Source organism: Bombus terrestris, chromosome 4 (genome assembly GCF_910591885.1).
Source record: "Bombus terrestris chromosome 4, iyBomTerr1.2, whole genome shotgun sequence".
Classification (NCBI taxonomy): Eukaryota; Metazoa; Arthropoda; class Insecta; order Hymenoptera; family Apidae; genus Bombus; species Bombus terrestris.
Window position 1 is genome coordinate 17,243,141 of NC_063272.1, and position 16,781 is coordinate 17,259,921.

At 40.2% G+C, this 16,781-nt stretch overlaps 1 long non-coding RNA gene across 1 annotated transcript; it reads left to right on the forward strand.

The window, feature by feature from the left end:
• The first annotated feature begins 5,832 nt into the window (after window positions 1-5,832).
• LOC125384909 lies at window positions 5,833-7,025 on the forward strand. Its single transcript, XR_007223764.1, has 3 exons — window positions 5,833-5,951; window positions 6,028-6,305; window positions 6,393-7,025. It is a non-coding gene; the product is annotated as an uncharacterized LOC125384909 (long non-coding RNA).
• The last annotated feature ends 9,756 nt before the right edge of the window (window positions 7,026-16,781 follow it).

The window sequence follows — 16,781 nt, forward strand, 5'->3', positions numbered from 1 at the left end:
GCGCAACTCCAAATTACTCCAAATTTTATACATAGTAAAATAGTCCATTTTCTGCACGGTGTAATATCTTTTCTCTAATTTCATAGCATTTAGAGGATTTTTAAAGAACGTCCCTTTTTCGCGCGATTGATTCGGATTTAGACGAGAGATTTTACAATTCTATTGGTTGTCGTCGTTCGATAATCGTCCAGCCGAACTGCGTGTCTATTTAGATCTCGTTATAGCGTCGAGGAGTCGATAGGATAGAAGAATTAAAAAGAGTAGTTTCCGCTGTACAACTTAAAAAACAAACATGTACAACGAAAAAATGAGATAACAAAGAATGTTGCATTTTTAGTTCTTAAGAAAATTCTCTCGCTCGTAATCTTAATTGGTCGCATCGAAATTCGAAATTTTCGATCGGTAAGAAGCCTCTTCTTCGTTCCTCCAGGGCTTCCTCCAACCAAATTGCGTTATTTTTAATTTAATTTAATCACGAATTACGATCCTTGGCGTGTACAAGTTACGATAAATATAAATCGCCATGTATTGGGTGGTCCGAAAAGTTTCTTTCGTTTTATAAGGAAATAATGGATGCGCGATATTTTCCGTTTTATATTGTTTTATCGAATTACGTATGATCCATTTTGTTCTATCGAACTAAAGATCACAACGTTCGACAGATTAGGTTTCATGTTTGTACAAAAATGCGTTGTTGTAAAATACGTGTCTGGGAAAGAAAGATACTTTCCGGACAACCTAATAGAAGAATTGAAAACGTAGAAACGAGAATATCCGACATGCCGAAGACGCGTAACATAGCACACATCGTCGTAACATGGAACATCCTTAGGAACTCTGCTATTTCGTATATAGTCGAACTCGTTGAAATTCCTGCAAGTTCTAACGAATAACGCGTCATCGTTCGATAAGAACAGCTTGCATCGAAACTAGAAAAATTCGATTGGTAAGAAGCCATGCCCTCTTCGTCCCTCGAGGGCTTCGGTCCCGTTGTGTAACTCTATAACCCTGCATATCTGCACATTTGTATCGAGCTGCAGGGTTTCAGGTCACGGCCTCCTTTGTTGCTCGATGATGTTGTTTCGTTTCATTATTGGCCGCAAGGTTGTACGTACACAGACGCTTCGCTGTATCACGATTAATGCCGGAGGGTAGTTTTCTGACGGCATATGGTCGAGTATCGTGTTACAAGACGTTTGTCATCATCAGTGTGGCCATTGTTCTTGAAAATCTCAGGGTGCTACCGAGTAAAAGTGAATTCTTGAAAAACGTCTCTTTCATTTAGCCGCTTTCCTTTCTTCGAATAACTTCTTAAACCGTTTCACGAGTTTTCGTCATCCGACGTTATTCCTACTTCGTTGGCTGCTACGACAAGTGGCCGTGTTTCATTTCCAGTTATCTTCGCTCTTTACGTTAAGGCCGATGGTCGTTACGTAAACATCGAATTTTAAGCCCAACGCGTTCGTCGCCACGTCGCACGTATCTATGTGACGGGTGTACTTCCGTGGGGGCCCCGTCACCCAAATGTGGATGACGCCCTTCTTGATCGAGTTAATTAATTATAGGATATTATATAGAGGATATACAGCGTAAAAATATTAAAAACACATTATACCATACTTTTTATTAATTTACATTCTGGATAAAATATCACATTATGTTACGTAGCACGGTAATTGTTAGAGTCTCGTTATTTTACAGAAATCGAGGGATAGAGTAGCTCTAATCTTGCATCGTAAAATAAATAAGTGGCGAAACACATGTTTTAGGTATAATAACGGACAGCATTAAAGAGAAACAAGTATACAAAAGCAGCTATTTGAACGAAAGATATCAGGTTCAGCCACTCGTAGGAAACTGTAAACTCGAGGAATTCGAAACTACGAAGCTACACGTTGTTACGTAACGTAATATAATTACAGTTTTGTACGATCTACGCTCGTAAGAAACGAAGAAATCGTATAAATATATCAAATATTTATTTCGAGTATATCGTAAAAGTTAGTATCGGGCAACGAGGCAACTACGTGGCGCGTAATTCTTTCGTATTAAAATTAAAAACGTTTACGCTTCGATTATAAAACATTTCGAATAATCTCGTTTCTGGGATTACGATACGTTACAACCGATGTTTCGTCTGTCTCGGCCCTCGATTACAATTATTTTCTCATCACATCGACTACTAATTATGTTAATTATCGAAAATCAAAATCGACAGACGAAACCGTGTTTCGACGGTACTTTGCGTTGCGCGTAATTAAAAAAAAATCTGCGTTTCGTTTTTCCGTCGCTTTATCGTTAGCACGACTGTCGCCTCTAACTTTTATAATTTCAACGGGGGAAAAAAATTTCGCGGAAATCATTTCAGTTGGCAACTTTCATAAATCAATCCGCGCGAAAGCTGAAGGGCTTTTCGACTACCCCGTACGTGTAACCTTATCCGCGGTTATTCCAGAATCAAATGTCGATCATTACGTATAATCAAACGGGTGGTTGGTTCGGCAATTGAAGTTTTTTGTCCAAAAATTTTGGCCTCCTCTCCGTAGAACGTAATTCAGGTGTACGGATCACCCGGTACGGCCGTTGCACCGATTTTTCGACGAAATTACCGATTTGTTCCCCCTCGTAAGCCCGAAATGCGTTTAAGTTCAATTTTCAGATCCATTGATGTCGAAGGTCGGACCGTTTCCCAATAATAAATTTCCGAAGGGTTTCCTCCAATTTTCATCTACCTGACTTTACGTTCGCTAAAGTCCACCTTTTACCCTAATCTCGATCGAGAAATTGATCTTTTTCAATGCGTTTGTTAAATACACCGTTAAATAATAAATAATTTCAACAAACTGTACGGTTACTCGATGATCTGATTTTGCGTTAGGTGCGTTAAACCGATAAGATCATCGATCCGATTCAATTACGAAAGAGACGCGAAACGTTTAAACGGTGAACATCTATCTATCTATATCTATATATATAGCAGCGCGTTTTTGGTAAGTTAAATTATGCGAAAGTACAAGCTTTTCAGCTTGGAAAAAGTTAACTGGAAATCCGTCGATCGATGCGCCCCTTGGGATTCTTAAATCCATATTATACATTTTGAATATCGGGAAAAACGACGAAAAGGAAGTGGGCTGGCGTTCACGAACAAGCTTCCAACAGTCTGTTTGACTTTTCAAGAAGATGGAGAACCGTGGCTCGATGCAACTGCAGGCGAACGCGTGGCACGAACGAAGATCAATACATCACTCTCGATCATTGCCAGGCTCGATCCTTTGAAACGTCCGCGTCTTTTTTCGCGCTAGAATTCGTTACAAGGCCAAACCGACAAGCACACGGTCTAGGAGGTTGGACTTTTCCGCCCTGAATTATCTATCCTTCGAGAAAACCGAGTTATCCCGAGGGAAGATTTGCCATCGATCCAATACCGACGAATTCTCTCCGATATTCTTTGAGATTTCTCGCTGTACGTACGTTCAATTCCACCTTTCTTCATTCGACGCGATACGTCCGATGCGAATAATTGTCGGTTGCTTACTGTCGGTTAGCTAAATTAATTTTCACAAATATTCATAGCGAAGAGTACAACTGTACGAATAACCGCAAATTTTTGTATATTCGTCGTCGTTATGGTAGACGACGATAGGAACATGTTGCACGGTTTATCGTAACGTGGACGAAATCTTAAAGAGAAGAGTAAGTTTTCTCTAAATTATACGCAGACGATAACAATATGGATACCTACAGAGTCGTAAAAGTAACGAGAATCCATACGTTTGTCCTCGCTTTGATCCGATCGGTAGGAAACCAAGTATTTTGGTAAAACTGGTCAGATCTGTTACCCGGTCTTCGGGGCTATATTTCGAAAGAAATTCGCACCGGAACGATGCCGTCGTGGCGTTTTCCAGCTCCTACATCTTTCCTAATATAGAAAATGTCTGTGATTCGTACAACGATACGAGAGAGACTTAACAGATCCATCAATCACCGCGACGTTATTGCGATAGACAATAGCATCGAGGTTGTTTTGGCATTGCACCGTAGGCGGGTTCCGGAAGCGAATGGACACCAGCGAATCGAAGGTGTGTCCAATCTCGTCCGTACACGGTGTCTCGTGGGATAACCCATTATATTTAACAAGTATCCGCGCGCATACCACTCTGCACGCTTTTCTGTTCGTTTTGATAAAGGAATCACGAAACTTGATGGATCAGCTCCTCGGTCTCTTGAACGTCACTGGCCAGGGTTCAGGTTACAATACGAATATTCATCGGATAGACAAGTAGTAGAATCAAAGAAACGTGTAGTTTTCTGTCTGTTTGCTTTCGTCACGGAATTTAGTTACCATCTTTCTGAAACGAAACGTTCGTGGAATGCAAATTGTTGAGGTTGAGGTTGAGGTTGACCGATCGAAGAACGAGTGGATGAATTTGTAATAGAAAAGTATATTGGAACAATTAAAGGTATAACGTATAAGTTTATGCTGATTCAGATCTCCGCTCTCTTAGTGTTAATAGACAATGGAATAATAGGCAGCACGTTCATGTAGTTATAGCAAAAGGACATTACCAAAATAGTTAACTTCGTAGCTTTGGTTAGAGGCTACAGGGAACACAAATGGAAATCTGTCTATTAGTTCCTTTGTTCCTAGACCTTGCAATCGAAAACATAATGTAAATTCAAGGGTACGATAATATGCACCTTTCCTTATTTAGAATATTTCTGCGTGATATCAGTATCGTAATAAAGACGTAGAATTTTTCTTGAAGTAGTTACCTCGACGCAAATAATCGTTTAAAATTCGACGAAATTTATTCGCAAAAATTATTCTCCGAGGTATTTTATAGGAATGGAATTCAAGCTGGATCGATGACGATTTACAAACCCTACGTCGATAGTATATTTGTATATCACAAAGAGGTAGGAGGTTGCAGAACGTTATATAGCGGAGAGAAGGGAGAATGACGAATCGTTGTTGTGGGTGTAAATGTTACTTTGAGAATCATTAGGACGAGACGGAAGAAAGAAAAGAGAATGAATACGATTGAGACGAGTGGAGCTATGATTAAGTTCCAGTTAGGTAGCAGGTACCATCGAGCAGAGTTTGACAGGTGGTTATTGCGCGACAAACGAAGGGCTGCTTTAAGAACCAAAACAATTACAGTTCCCGATTCAACCGGACGGTTAGGATGAAGACGATCGAATTCTTGCCTGACACGATTCTGGCATGAAACCGACTTCTTAAAAAATTGTAATTAGAGGCAAAGCTTTCGCTGTGTCATCGCAGTTATATTTTAAGTTTATCTTCTTTCTTCGGTTGAAACTCGAAAGATAAGAAATATAAATACAAAACCAGGTATCTCTGATAAAATTGAAGTAACCTTTTTCTATCTAACTAATTTTGTTAATTAAAATTGTACGGTCTCTCCAAAACGACGTGGAGCTGTTATCGCGTTACAAAGCGAGAACCACGCCTCCAAAACGCACCATATTTTACTTATATTTTTCGATTTATTTCAACAGCCGAAGGTCTAAGAGAAAATTTCAGCTCGCGACAGAGCGGACGTTTCTGGCAAGAAAAGCACGCAGGAAGATTACAAAATCGCGTTCTGTTCTTAGAATAAAAGCGAAATACTTTGGCAAGGCGCGTGACGGCGGCGGTGGCACTGTTACTCAATGTTGGCAAGTAATAATCGCGCGCGTTTTGCGTTTGTACGCGCCAAGCGGTAGGCAGGTGGCTACGTATCGTCACCGAAGGTCACTGCCATCGCCGCCAGTCTCGTCAAGGCGTTTCGCTTTTATCCTAGAAATAGAACGCGACTTTGTAGTTTTCCTTGATGCTTCCCTTGGCACAAATGTCCGCTCTGTCGCCTGCTACGAATCAGACTTTTCCACGGATCTTCGGTTTTTGAAATAAATTGGGAAATATAAGGAAAAAATGGCGCGTCTTCCAGGTGCGGTTTTCACTTTCATCGTCGTCTCAACGTATTTCTATGTTTATAACGCAATAACAGTCGTTTTACTCGGTAGAGTACGCAGAATCTCTTCGATAACTCGACAGCTGCTACCGTGGCAGCGTAAATCGTCCGCAAAAATTGAAAAATCTACAAGAACCGCGTATCGAAGGTTGCAAAACCGCGATCGTATACGCAGATCGGAAGGCGACGACGAAAAGGTGGCCAAGGAGTAAGATTCGACGAAACTTTTATTCGTGTTTGACAAGGCCGGAGATATCCGTTGATATAATCCCGCGGGATGACAATATTTTTAATTCCAGGCGAGATGTAACAGGATCAGCGAGAGCGAAGGTAATGTTATACCGAACTTACCGCTAATCTGCCTTAAGTTTCTTAACGATGTAGAACGAAACAGGGTTAACTTTTAATCTCCTTAAGTTTTAGGCTCGAGAAGACGAACCATTTTGTTTCCTCCTCGAATTCGCGGGTAATACGTAATCCTCTTAGAGACGTCAGGTATCAAGGAGCACCTACAGCGGTAGAACACGTCGACGATCCTTTTTACCGGAAACAAATATTTTATCTCACAAGGTCCTTTCCAATAGCGTTCATCGATTCGCCGCACGACTGTTACAGCCATCGAATCTTAGGATAATTAAATTCAACGAACAAGAAAACCAAACTTTTACCTACGTTGAGCTATCCACTCGATTATAGGTTTGTAGCTTCGTTTTCTAAAATCCTAAGCCAAACCAAGCACAACCCGAGATACACTGCCCTTGTAAGTCCATAAGTATTAGGCGATTAAATGGAACTTGGACGGAAATATATTTTCTATTTATGCGCGTAAGTGCATCTCTATCTGTATATTCTGCACATTTCTCGCACGTATCGAATTTATTTAGGAATCAGCTCGGTTAGTTATCGTCGCTTACTAAATCTCGCCATCGTAGACTATGAAGTAGAACGCGACTACTCTGTTCTTGTCATATCTTTTGCTACCTCGATCGAATATGCGCGCACCAAATATAGCATCTACAGGGATTTTTCAATCGCCTTCTTGTAACAGAGTTGACCGTGCGTGGAACTCGTCGTACCGGTCCGTTTCATATCAGATCCACTGAAATATGAGAGCCTTTGATCGGAGACCTAATAGGTGTCCGCAACAAATAGGTTCGAGCGATTGCGGTACATATTATACAAACAAAAAGCGAGGATCGAAGGAGAAGGCCGGATAAAGAAGAGGTGTAGCAGATATAACAGCAGGAAGACGGTGCCGCCGGTATACAGGATAATCGATCGTCATTAGCACCCTACGGACGTGTCCGTATAGGTCTAAAGGCGCGGCAGCCAGCGTCGTCTCGCCGGCCAAAGGATCGAGCTTGCTTTCGTCGGATGAAAAGAACTGCACTCGTGGCTTTTCCGTGTCAAGAAAACATTAATATAAAACGCGCGGCTGACAAAATGAAGGAGACCCGTTCGACCACCCGGGCGCGTAACAAACGTAGAAATTAATAGCGCGCACTTATCAAACTTGACAACTTATTATAAAATGGTTCCTCGATGAAACTGTCCACGGAGCTATTATTTTTCCACCGATTATCCATCTCGACTCGCGAGTTAACGCGTACTCGAGCTTTCTAAGTTCGTGCCCCCTCGAGTCTTCCTCTTTCGTACAAAGTCACGAGGTTAAGACGTTTCTTTCTTTTTGTTATTTAATTTGTACTTTGCAATTTGTTCAGCTGGACATTCGGTAAATTTTTCTAGCTTTATCGTTGAATAACAATTTGTCTATTTTATTTCTTTAGTAAGGCGAGTGGGGTGTTGTTAAGACGAAAACTCCTGTGGAGTAGACGATAAACTATAGAGTTAAATTAGAGAAATTTCTGCGTTTGATCTTCTTTCGTTACTGTAACGCGATAGAACGTTCTAACGTATTATCTCCGTTCTTTACTTATGTTTCGATAGCGCGTAGAACGATATTCCATTAACTGGTTCCAGTAGCTTTGACTTAGTTTTCGAATTGGAAGTTAAACGGTATTCCGAGGAAATAAAAACGACCGCAGCGTGACGAGAGTAACGCGGGAAACGAAAAGGGAAACGGAGAACGGATACGCGTGTCAGGATAACGAGACTAGACTGTTTCGAGGTAGTTTACTTGTTAAAATACGTGTCAGCAAAGAACCGAGTAGCATGGCCGCGTTTCCTGGACACCTCTATTCAATTTCTAAGCTCAAAATGGCGACTATCCTGAATCGAAACGTAATCATGACGGGCAAACGGAATGACTTAATTCTAGGTTGTCTTTCTGTCTGTCTGAAATAAGGACAGGGTAACGCTCCCTCCCTCGCTACATTCTCCGGCAACGTGCTTTTGTTCGTTAAGACAAACAAAGGCAACCACTTTCCTCGCCTCTTCTTCGTTTCTATAATCCGCGCGAAAACCTTCGCTCAACAAACATACGTTACTTGCGCCTCTTTTACGCTAATGGGCTTTTGCTTTGGGGGAAATTATCGATCGATTCTTTCGCAATTCCGTCGATGGCAACGTACTTGCTTCTTTCAACGGTGTCTTTCAACGATTAAGGGGGTGTCCCGAATTAGGATGTTTTAAAACAACGTCTTTTTGTGATTTTTTTTTAGTAGGGAAAGAAAGAAACGAAGTTGTCGAATTTTGAGGTATGGTTTTATATATATTTAACGAATACAAAAAAATTTGTTTAAAGCAAGAAAGAAAATTATAACAGATCTCTAAGCCTATTTCATGGGCAGATCGCAATTCTTGACCGAAACGAAAAACCAAAAAAGGATTAAATTGTTATATGTTTTTTTCTCTCGATGAAGTAAAAAAAAGGCAGAAAATAATGTGAAATTAAAAATGTTGGCGGGTTTAAAGAAAAAATGTCTTTTTTAAAAAGAAGAAATAAACTTTAAGGTGCTATAACAATTATTTCAATAAACTTTTTGACGAACTTTTTTACATCATCGAGAAGAAAAATATATAATAATTTAATCCTTTTTTGGTTTTTCTGTTTCAGTCAAGAATTACGAGGTGGATCTTTCACGCCGATTGAAAACAGCAGCCCATGAAATAGGCTTAGAAATCTGTTACAATTTCTTCTTTTACTTTAAAAAAATTTGTATTCGTTAAATATATATAAAACCATACCTCAAAATTCAACAACTTCGTTTCTTCCTTTCCCTTCTAAAAAAATCACAAAAAGACGCTATTTTAGAACGTTCTAATTCGGGACACCCCCTTAAGTACGTAATTCCATACAACAGCGTATTACCGTCACCTAATCGAACATATTTGGCCATTTATTATTTATTATATATTATAATCGGATAAATAACAATTAAAAAGAAACAACGAGCTGTTTCGTCTGTATTTGGTATAGAAGGTTTCTGTCGAAGAGAATTTCAAATACATTTTTATATGTAACGTTTACGAAGAGGTGGACGTGCGAATGGAAAAATAAGAAACAAAAGGGAGAAGGTAGGTAGAGATTTGTCGCGCTGTCTCGTAAACCATTTCGATCTCAATAGTTTGTTTTCGTTCAACGGAAAAATAAAAAACGCATCCTATGACTATTTTCGATCGACAAAAGGGAGTCGTGGAATCGTTATCGAGGAAGACACAGTTTACGGCTTCTAGAAAGGTACGTAGTTACGATATTATATTATCCAGCACGTTGCTCGCATTGTCGCGCTGTGTTTTATGGGACAGTTTGCAGCTTACGAGATTCATCGTCGGTCTCGATTACTTCCACTTCCTTGACCGCATTTAATATTTGTTTCTACCCGCTGTCTGAACCTACCTGCCCTTCCGACAAACGTCATTTTCAAGCAGAGGAACGAAAGGGTGTCGATCTCGTGAGAGAACGTCGCAGAAAGTAACGAAAACGTTCTTTAACTTCTCATATCTATTTTATATTTTATATTTTAACTCGTCGAGCCTTCGATATCTATTTATTGGAATTAATCGATATTAATCTGATTTGCTTTTAAAACGCCTATTGGGTTGGCAACTAAGTGATTGCGGGTTTTGTCATTAGGCGGTATTGACAAAACCCGCAATCGCTCAGTTGCCAACCCAATATACCGAGCTCGAATCAGATCGAAGATATGCAAATTTCATACGGGATTTTTTTTGCATATGGTCCAAAACGATGCTTCGTACAAAACACGTTATTAGACGCGGATAAGAATAGGTAGGAGGGTAGAAATGACGGTGATCTTTGATTTCCGGTATAAAGAGATAAAGCACAAAATTCACGAGATAAGAACGCAAACAACGAAGGAGGAAAAGGACATGTGTTGCTCGTCCCGGCACTCAACGGTAGCATGCGTTTGCATGCACAGCGAATGTAATTGAAAACGATGTGTGTGCTTTATCGATGTCTTATCTTTCCGCTTTGAAAACTCGAACACGGGGGATTTCAGGACGATTATATCGCGTTAGAAGGATTATATCGAATCATCTGGCAAATATTGAGCAACAACTATTACATATTTATTAATTCGTTTCCACTTCTGCAATCGCGATAGAAATCACATTGTTCGCGTTAGTTTGGAATTCGCAGCTTATCCATTGACATTGCGTAATTCGTCGATCGTTCATGTCTATGCGTTTACGCGCCTTGTACGTTTTCATAAATCGCTACGAGAACAGACAATGGGAATTTATTTTTCTTTGGATAATTACGATCCAATCGAGTTTGTGCTTAGACCCGTTTTAATTGCCTCGATCTCACCGATGTATACTTTCATTTTCCGAAGAAAGTTTGTCAAGATCGTAGTCTCCGTCAAAATAGTTATATCTCTTAAGAGAAAAAAAAAAAGAAAAAAGAAAAAGAGAAAGAACGAAGAAGATAAGCATTCCGAGTTTCGAAACCTGACAATGTTTCGGTTTCGAGTTTCGCGAGTCTAAATATCAGGTTGCACTTATCCACGATGGAAACAATTTTGAACGCGTTAAATCGGCAATGGCGAAAAACATCGTCGTTCGAGTTAACTTTAGGTATTTGCAAAAGGTTGCGCCGCTACGTTAAAGTTGCGAGTAAGTAAACGCTATTTAATAGCCGAGCAAGTTCCGTATCACTCGGAGAACTCGACTTTCAAGTTAAAGCGATCGGATTTTTAGATAACAGTTGAAAATTGCAGGTATAATACGATGCGTAATATAATGGTAACGTCATGGTAACGCAAGCCGACAGGAGCATCGGACCCTGGTTTCTTATGATTCAGTGCTGTTCTTTTCACGGTGCACTTTTATTTTCTACCCGTCCTTGCTTCTTTTCTTTTCTTCCTCTCGATATATAGATTACTATCTTATTCTTTTATCGCGTGAGTTTGCTCAGCGCGAATACACGTACCTCTGTTGCGAACCTTTGCCTGCGTCTTTGTAAAACACACCTTGACCTCTTTTACACGACGTTAAGCGATGCATTAAAACACGAAACAACCGATACCGTTCCTACCCTTTGTGCCTCGTTCGATCGCCACAATTTTTACTCTCGAAAACATAAACATTTTTACGCGAGTGCGTATAATCTTTCGGTTGAAACAAAACGAAACGAAACTGTATGCGAACGACGCCACTGCACCATCTTTTATCGACGAGCTTATTCCACGTACTTTGAATAATGAAAGCTATACAAATTTTTAGATCGATCATTTACATCTGGGCCATTAACACATCGGTCGTATACGACCACGTTCTCTCCTGTGACGCTACGATGATCATCGGTAATCGGAGCGCTTGAACTTCTTACGGTTGTAAAAATTGCATGAAAATTCACAGTTAGGGCATTTTGAATATAACCGAGAAATAAAAGATACTTTGAAAGAAAAAGTGCCCCATTCGACGATTAAACATTTTTATTAGAACATCGATAAAAGAAAAATGAGAACAAATCTTGCATCTAACGGTGCACTGTGTTTGCATCCATATCTTCGAGGGGTAATCTACGAATATTATTGCAAACACGGCTTAGAGAATAATCGTAAATGCTGCTTTGTAATCGTATAATTGAAGTTAGAAGTGTGCACATACCTTGCTATTATATATACAACGAGCAAATACCGTTTACCAATATCTTTTACGCGTTTCAACAATATATTCTGCGCGTTTTGTTTGCGACGAAATAACGAATGCGAATGGTTTGTTGAAATAAACGAAGCCTCGTTACAATATGTCGCTATCAACTGTTACCAAGACGCCACGGTGGTCGCCCGTGACCAACAATGAGATAAACGGTCCATCGTGGAAGAACGTTGTCTCACATCATCGATTTATTATTATTTTGCCATTATATGCTTCGAATAATAAAAATACTTCCTCCTCCTGGCGTCCTCGGCGAAACGTGTGATTTCTGCGTGGCAGTCAAAGCGTTTAACAGATACTTCGGTGTCTCGAAACGATCGAACGCCGTTTTAATTTCTCAACATTTAGCAGGATAATCGAAACGACGGTTTATGACGATGTTACTGCAACATCGGAATGCCCCGTATGAAAGAATACATCGCAATTGCGTTCGACGATAATTCGTATGTTATCAAATAGAATGTTTATTGATTACTTAGGGAAATGGATAGAAGTTAGTCAATGAGTATCGCGTTGCGCATTTATTAAAATAAATTTGCCTCGCTAATCTCTTTATCGCGGTTAGTTCGTTATTCTTGCCTATTCGTAGCCACGAGGATTTCAGAATTTTTTGTAACCAATCAGTCACGTAAACCAGGTTGCATTATAAATCGTCGAATCGATGTCGATCTTAAACGTTACGCGATATCGTAAAATAACAAAGGTGACATCGAAATCTCGAAGAATACAAGCCACAGAGAAATACATCGTTTGTCATAATATTTACTCTCTCGTGAGAAACGACATTTTCTTCTGATATTTCTGATCTTAGAGACAAAGAGAAATATTTAAAGCGCGCAAGTTTAACGACACACACGCTGTATATAATTCGACTTTACTCGAATACGACTTGTCGTAGAAATGATAAGAGTCGAAGCTCAGACGAGTACATTCGATTAGCGTAAGTTGCATCAATCGGATAGAATATTCTTTCAATAAGTGGATTTCTACCATATATTTTAACAGTTTTAACAGTTGGAAACGTATTTCGTTTAAAGACGCGGCGATATTATACGTTCACCTTTTAAAGAGTTTTACGCGCAACAAATACTCGTCGACTGTTGCTCTGTGCCGCATTAGAGCCGCATTTGTATCTGCTTTGTGAAAAGGTCTCGTTCGATTTTTAAAACTGTTCTTCTCGACGACGCTAACGATGGACGCGCGATATTTGTGTCGGTGTAAGCCAACGATACGGCCTTCCTCAAAAGTAACTTTACGCGCACATCGATGTTGCGTAAGACTAATGTGAAAGCGTGATTGCAACGGTTGCGCGTTAATTCTCCTGTCAGTTGAATAAAATTCGAACGTTTCGCGCGATTACTTTGACGCCATAATCGTTTGCAAGGAGACGACACGCGGCGCTTGGCAGTCGCTGATTCCACGATGGACAAAGTTAAACGTAACTGGGTAAATCGAATCGCGTCGGAGAAAGGAAGGAGGAAAAGAAAGAAGAGTGGAAGAAAGAAAATAGAGAAGGTAGAAGCGGAGGAAGTGGTCGTATACGACGATTAAAAGGTAGGACAATTGGTATCAACGTATTCATCGTGTGCCATTGGGCAACATCTTGACATTACGAGACGCGTGTTATATTTATATCTTGTTATACAATTATCCACGGACATACTACCACGGTCTGTTTTCATGCTCGAATTTTACACGCGATACTACACTTTTCATCTCGTCCCTTCCACTTTGCTTTCGTTTTCCACGTCTCTAGCTTCGTGAACTTCCCATAAGACGCAACGTGACGAATAAGTTCAAACGTTTGCTCGCATCTTCGTCCTCGCGTACCAAGGACCTTCCTTAAACGGGTTCGTGCGAATTCGCTTCACACCTGCATAGACTCTCGCTTCATACCGCATTCTGTGATTTTTTTATCGAGATACGTATAATTTTGCGCGCTGGACTGGGTTAAATGCGTAGTAGAGATACTTGTATGTGGATGTCGGTGTGTGGAGAACAGATGAATGTAAACTGTTCAGTCGGTTAATAGTCGGGTATAGGAGTGCCGAGACGCGTGCAAATGTGTATCGATGAATATCTTAGAAATCGTCCATGAAATAAATATATAACTATTGTAATATTAATTCCAAGTGTAAATTTAGTGTTCCTATAACATTATTTCGGTTATCAAGATCCACAATTCTCAACGTTTTTATCCAATAGATACAAACCGAAACTTATATCGATCTACCAAGAGAACAGATGAAATAGACGAAAGTAGTTTAACGGTACGCGGTAAGGAGATTTCGATAATACGAACCGCGAAGAAAGTAGAAACATCGTCCACGTTCTCAGTAGTCCGCCGTTTTCCTATTTTCCACGCGCCGTGATAGACGGATTCCACTCTTCAAAAATGTCCGGTTGTTTCGTCTGATATTTCGAACAAATCATCCGTTCGAACGATATTTCCAAGTTACAATGATTTTTCAACATATCTCACGCCGTTTTTTGCGTTTCAAAGCTTTGGACGTTTCTCCAAAACTCGATAAAAAATAGTCGTACGAGGAGGCAAGATAAATTTCCCGAGGAATGTTTAAGCGATAGGAAACGTGAATCTCGAACGAACATTGGACACGCATGTGTGGAATGACGCGAGGGATAGATGACAATAGGCTCATAACTAGATCTGGAGCAAAGCAAAAGAGGGTTATATAGGTTTGGCAAGGGTTGTTAGAACAGGGCGAGAAACTAGCGCCTCGTAAATCATCGGTTAACGCACTGTTTAGGCGGGGCGGTTTCACGGTGGGTACAGTCCATACACGGTTTTCCAACACTAAATAATTCCACCATTTGCAACGGGGTGCACGGAACGGATCCCTACTTTTTAAGCCCTCCGTTTATTATGAAAAACAACAAATTGATGTCTTCATTTGACTCTCGAGAGTTCTAACGACAGAAGCCGCATGGGAAACAGGTTTTTGCATCTTCGTACTATACCGATCTTTTGATATTTGGCGCGCGCGCGCACGTACAGTCAAATACTACTCCGTACAGAGTAGTACGTTCAGAAGGAATTACGTTCAGAAGGAATATAAACGGAATTACGAAGACATTTTACGAATTACTTTATATTTATAATTCGATATTTATTAATATAATACAATACGTAACTCGATATTTTATCGAACGTGTACCTAATCTTAGGTAGCTGCTCTGGAAATAAAATAGCGCGTAATGAACAAACGTAACTTGGGATACAAGGATTATATTCGTAAGGATCGCTCAAATTTAAGCGCGTGTCTGATTTTCTTGCAAAAGTCGACGAAAGAGATTGTCATCGTAACATCGAATATACACGGGTTCTTTCCTGTCTGATGTCTATAGATAGAATAAAAAGAAACCAGATAATAATCATTATCGATCGTCCAATGGTTTTTCGCATCTAATTAAACTTTCGTACGTTTCTTAACAAATATTCGTGTACTCGATACGCACGCGTTTCAGCGCCGTAGACGCGTCTCGATAAAACGTAAATTTGGAAAACGAGATATTCCATGGAAATATTATTTCGCGATAAGGTGGTAAGGACTGTTCTTTGCGACAGCGACAGAGCAACGTCGTTATAACACCTCGGCCGTTTCAACACAGCATTCGTCTTGCTTTTAGGGCGACCTCGGCGACGACGTGCTCTCACCCATAATCCAGCGGTCGCGTTTTAAACGACCAACACGCGGAGGCGACATATTTATGGCTTGTTTTTAAATATTAAATGATGCAAAGGTACCGCTTTGCCAAGATTCTCGCCGTGGATACCGCGTTCTACTGGTTCTCGCTGATAGAGACGTTATTAACTCCGAAAAGCCGACCGCGGTCGTGAACCGTGCCGAATTCTGAACTTGGATTTATGAAGCAACCGAGAAGAATGTGTGCCATCCGCCCTTTCTCGCCGTTAATTCGTAATTGATGTCTTTATTCGGGCGATCCTGTACCTACGCGTTCCACCTTTATACAGGGTGCTCCATGAAACACGCGATTTTTCGAAATATATGCGATATCGATTCGAGACAAAATTCGATCCTTTTGTTTTCCTCGCGATCGTTATTTTTTTTTCTTCACACCTTATATTCCAGATATTGCAGATCGCCAAATTCGTTAGCGATACTTTATCGCCTGTCGAGTCGAATTCGTAAGATTACGATGGTTTTTTCAAGCTGATAGAAAAATTTGCTCGTAACGTATATGTATTTTTCCCTATCGTGTCACGGTGGTTGATATTTTCCGTAGTTTTAAGTTCGTAAAATACAGTTTACGCTATCCACGTTCCGAGAAAGTTTCTTCTGAAAGTACTTTCATGGTAATTTTTTCCGTGCTCTGTAGTTGCGAAAGTAGAAACACTGGCAGATCTAGAAGTAAAACGAACAACAAAGTTACGCTCTTTTATTTCGTCCACCGTGTTTCTTGCCTATGTGGCGCTACTACGGATGTCTTTGTCCCAATTTGATCGATATTACCATTTAATTTCGCTTCAAAAATTCTAAGAGCAACGATCGATCTTGCCTGATAATTGCCATGGATTTTATTTTACCTGGAAACACGATTATTCGTATACTGGATCTCGTAATCCGATCGTTCGACAATCGACGAATCGTAATTTTCCTAGTCGCCTCGAAAGTGCCTGCAAAACGATAAAAATCAAAAGTTACCCTCGGTATGTGTCGCGATGTTTTCAACCGTCCG